The sequence below is a fragment of the Triticum aestivum genome, chromosome 5D (genome assembly GCF_018294505.1).
Source record: "Triticum aestivum cultivar Chinese Spring chromosome 5D, IWGSC CS RefSeq v2.1, whole genome shotgun sequence".
NCBI lineage: Eukaryota > Viridiplantae > Streptophyta > Magnoliopsida > Poales > Poaceae > Triticum > Triticum aestivum.
The window spans coordinates 370,509,444-370,514,755 of NC_057808.1; the positions used below are offsets into that span (position 1 = coordinate 370,509,444).

Below are 5,312 nucleotides of genomic sequence, written 5' to 3' on the forward strand. Positions count from 1 at the left end.
AATTTCTAACATTTCTATATATATAACTAACATTTCTAATATTTCTATAACTAAAAACAGAAAAATTGCTAACATTTCTATAAATATTTCTATAACTTAAAAACAGAAAAATTTATAACATTTCTATATAACTAACATTTCTAATATTTCTATAACTAAAAAACAGAAAAATTTCTAACATTTCTATAAATATTTCTATAACTAAAAAACAGAAAAAATTTCTATAACTAAAAAACTAAAAAACAATGTGTGTGTGTGTGTGTGGACATGGCGGCCGGGGCAGGAGCTCACCGGCGAGGCGAGGCGACGGGGGGCGGCGACGGGCGGCGACGACGGGGATGGGAACGGGGCGGTGACGACGGGGACGGGCCGGGCGGGGACGACACGGGACGACGGGGCGGGGCGCGGCGACGACGGGGACGGGGACGGGGCGGCGACGGGGACGGCCGGGGCGGCGACGACGGGGATGGGGCGGCGACGGGGGCGTCGACGAGGGGTGGCGACGGGGGCATCGACGAGGGGTGGCGACGGGGGCGGCGACGGGGGGCGACGGGGCAGAGGAGAAGAAGCAGATGAGAAACTGAATTTTTTGAAGTGTTTTCTTATATAGGATGGGCCTTTAGTACCGGTTGGAGCGATCAACCGGTACTAAAGGTCAATTTTGGCCAGGCCAAGCGGCGGGAAGCGCCCACCTTTAATACCGGGTGGTGGCTCCAACCAGTACTAAAGACCCTCCCTTTAATACCGGTTTGAGCCACCACCCGGTACTAAAGGGGTGCGCTAGCGCAGGTGCGGTACGTCATGTTTAGTCCCACCTCGCTAGCCAAGGGGCGTCCGCACTGGTTTATAAGCCCCAGTGCGGTAGCTCTCTCGAGCTCCTCTCCAAAGCAGGCCTACTGGGCCTAAATGTTCTGTGCTGCCCTGTGGGCCTACTGGGCCTTTGCGGGCCTGCATCCTGGCCCAACAACAGGTTGGGTTTCTAGTCGTATGCAGGCCGCTGTGGCGCAGTAGGCGGGCTTATTTATTTTCTTATTTTTTTGCTTTATTTATTTTTGTTTTATTTATTTTGAGTTATTTTTTGCTGTATTTAGAGTTTCTTTGTGAATATTTTTGCTTTAGGTACAAAAATTTACAAACTTTCTATTAGTGCCGGTAGTTTACAAATTTGAATAGTTTACATTTTGAATTATTTGAAATTTGTATGAATCACTAGTTTGTGAATAACTTAACTTTGAAAATAGATTTTTCAGTGATTCTTTTTTCTTATGTTTAATATTAGTGTGTTTTATCATTATATTCAATTTGGTAATGCTTAGGTTATTTAAAAAATGAAATGTCTTTGTAACGGATGAGTTTTCGTCCGAAACCCTGATACTTCGAATGAGATTGTCCATTTTGTACACGAAGTGCATCCAGTTTTTGCGGTAACCCTCTCTACTTTTTTGCACATGCTATGTGGGTGAAATTATGATACCATGCCAACTTTCAACCTTTTCTGAGTTCATTTGAAATGCTTTTCAATTTCAGGGTCATTTAGCTGAAAAAATCAGTAAATGCATGAAAGAATTTGTTTGCACATAAAATTTCTTCGCGTTTCAAATGCCAAAACACATAACTACCCTAACTATTACAGAGATTCCCTCCTGGGTGTGAAACACAGAAGAAAGTGATGATAGTGAAGCCGATCACATCCCAGATCTTTGGGTGTGAAACTTTTTCTTCGCGTGTGTCCCTTTGCGCCGTAGCCATGGAAAATCTTCATCATTTAACTGGATGCTCGGGTCAATATTCACTGTGAATGGAGCAATTTCATCAAACTTTTCATAATCTTCTGACATGTCTGTCTTGTCATCCACTCCCACGATGTTTCTCTTCCCAGAAAGAACTATGTGGCGCTTTGGCTCATCGTATGATGCATTCGCTTCCTTATCTTTTCTTTTTCTCGGCTTGGTAGACATATCCTTCACATAGAAAACCTGTGCCACATCATTAGCTAGGACGAATGGTTCGTCTGCATACGCAAGATTGTTGAGATCCACTGTTGTCATTCCATACTGCGGGTCTTCCGTTACCCCGCCTCGTGTCATATTGACCCATTTGCACCGAAACAAAGGGACCTTCAAACCACGTCCATAGTCAAGTTCCCATATCTCCTCTATGTAACCATAATATGTTTCCTTTCCCGTCTTGGTTGTTGCATCAAAGCGGACACCACTGTTTTGGTTGGTGCTCTTCTTATCTTGGGCGATCGTGTAAAATGTATTACCATTTATCTCGTACCCTTTGAAAGTCATTATATTCGAAGATGGTAACTGGGACAGCGAGTACAGGTCATCTTCAATAGAGGCGTCATGCATGGTACGTGTCTGCAACCAGCCGGCGAAACTCCTGGTTTGTTCACGTGTAATCCAGTCATCAGACCGCTCCGGGTGTTTGGAGCGTAGAAAATTCTTGTGTTCGTCCATATACGGAGCCACCAAGGCGGAATTCTGTAGAACTGTGTAGTGTGCTTCAGTGAGAGAATGTCCGTCCATACATATTTTTGATTCCCTCCTAGCGTGCCTTTTCCATCCAGTCTGCCCTTATGCCGCGATTCAGGAACACCAATCGGCTTAAGGTCAGGAATAAAGTCAATACAAAACTCAATGACCTCCTCATTTTCATGGCCCTTGGAGATGCTTCCTTCTGGCCTAGCACGGTTATGAACATATTTCTTTAAGACTCCCATGAACCTCTCAAAGGGGAACATATTGTGTAGAAATACAGGACCCAAAACGTTAATCTCTTCGCATAGGTGAACTAGGACGTGCGTCATGATGTTGAAGAAGGATGGTGGGAACACCAACTCGAAACTGACAAGACATTGCACCAAATCATTCTCTAACCTTGGTATGATTTCTGGATCGATTACCTTCTGAGAGATTGCATTGAGGAATGCACATAGCTTCACAATGGCTAATCGAACGTTATCCGGTAGAAGCCCCCTCAATGCAACCGGAAGCAGTTGCGTCATAATCACGTGGCAGTCATGAGACTTTAGGTTCTGGAACTTTTTCTCTGCCATGTTTATTATTCCCTTTATATTCGACGAGAAGCCAGACGGTACCTTAATACTGAGCAGGCATTCAAAGAAGATTTCCTTCTCTTCTTTGGTAAGAGCGTAGCTGGCATGACCCTGATGTATGCCGTCTTTTCCATGCATACGTTGCTGGTCCTCCCGTGCCTCAGGTGTATCTTTTGTCTTCCCATACACGCCCAAGAAGCCAAGCAGGGTCACGCAAAGATTCTTCGTCACGTGCATCACGTCGATTGCAGAGCGGACCTCTAGGTCTTTCCAATAGGGCAGGTCCCAAAATATAGATTTCTTCTTCCACATGGGTGCGCGTCCGTCAGCGTCATTCGGAACAGGTTGTCCGCCAGGACCCTTTCCAAAGACTACCTTCAAATCCTTGACCATATCATGTACATCAGCACCAGTACGGTGGCGAGGCTTCGTCCGGTGATCCGCCTCACCTTTGAAATGCTTGCCTTTCTTTCTTACGGGATGCCTGCTCGGAAGAAATCGACGATGTCCCAGGTACACATTCTTCCTACAATTGTCCAAATATATACTGTCGGTATCATCCAAACAGTGCGTGCATGCGCGGTATCCCTTGTTTGTCTGTCCTGAAAGGTTACTGAGAGCAGGCCAATCATTGATGGTCACGAACAGCAAGGCCTTTAGGTCAAATTCTTCCCCCATGTGCTCATCCCACGCACGTACACCTGTTCCATTCCACAGCTGTAAGAGTTCTTCAACTAATGGCCTTAGGTACACATCAATGTCGTTGCCGGGTTGCTTAGGGCCTTGGATGAGCACTGGCATCATAATGAACTTCCGCTTCATGCACAACCAAGGAGGAAGGTTATACAAACATAGAGTCACAGGCCAGGTGCTATGGTTGCTGCTCTGCTCCCCAAAAGGATTAATGCCATCTGCGCTTAGACCAAACCATACGTTCCTTGCGTCATCTGCAAACTCCTTCCCGTACTTTCTCTCGATTTTTCTCCACTGCGACCCGTCAGCGGGTACTCTCAACTTTCCGTCTTTCTTACGGTCTTCTCTGTGCCATCGCATCGCCTTGGCATGCTCTTTGTTTTGGAACAAACGTTTCAACCGTGGTATTATAGGAGCATACCACATCACCTTGGCAGGAATCTTCTTCCTGGGGCGCTCGCCCTCGACATCACCAGGGTCATCGCGCCTGATCTTATAGCGCAATGCACCGCATACCGGGCAAGCGTTCAAATCCTCGTACTCACCGCGGTAGAGGATGCAGTCATTAGGGCATGCATGTATCTTCTGCACCTCTAACCCTAGAGGGCAGACAACCTTCTTTGCTTCGTACGTACTCTCGGGCAATTCGTTGTCCTTTGGAAGCATATTCTTTATCATTACCAGCAACTTTCCAAATCCCTTGTCAGATACACCATTCTCTGCCTTCCATTGCAGCAATTCCAGTGTGGTGCCCAACTTTTTCTTGTCAGCTTCGCAATTCGGGTACAACAATTTCTTGTGATCCTCTAACATGCGCTGCAACTTCTTCTTCTCCAAATCACTTGCGCAGTTTCTCTTTGCATCGGCAATGGCCCGACCTAGATCATCAGCGGGCTCATCTGATGCCTCTTCTTCAGCTTCTTCCCGCATTGCCGGCTCAGCTTCTTCCCCCATTGTTGTATCATCGTATTCAGGGAACCCATGGCCAGGATAGCTGTCGTCGTCCTCTTCTTCTTCATTGTCTTCCATCATAACCCCTCTTTCTCCGTGCTTGGTCCAAACATTATAGTGGGGCATGAAACCGGACTTAAACAGGTGGACGTGAATGGTTCTTGACGTAGAGTAATTGTGATCATTCTTACAGACTAAACATGGACAAGGCATAAAACCATCCGCCCGCTTGTTTGCCTCAGCCGCAAGCAGAAAAGTTTGCACGCCATTAATGAACTCGGGAGAGCATCGGTCATCGTACATCCATTGTCGGCTCATCTTCATTACACAACACCGAAAAGACCAAATTAATACAAGTTCATACATAAAGTTCATACAAGACTTAAATGCAACAAACAAATAACTCTCTAACTAAAGAATTTAAATGCAACAACAAATGCGATCAAGATCGCAACTAAGGTAACAATTGATCCAACAGCATAATGATACCAAGCCTCACTATCAATGGCATATTTTCTAATCTTTCTAATCTTCAAGCGCATTTTCTCCATCTTGATCTTGTGATCATCGACGACATCGGCAACATGCAACTCCAATTCCATCT

At 45.6% G+C, this 5,312-nt stretch overlaps 1 pseudogene; it reads right to left on the reverse strand.

Moving 5' to 3' along the window:
* Positions 1 to 1,715: 1,715 nt before the first annotated feature.
* On the reverse strand, positions 1,716 to 5,026 carry LOC123124965 (uncharacterized; annotated as a pseudogene).
* Between the last annotated feature and the right edge of the window lie 286 nt (positions 5,027 to 5,312).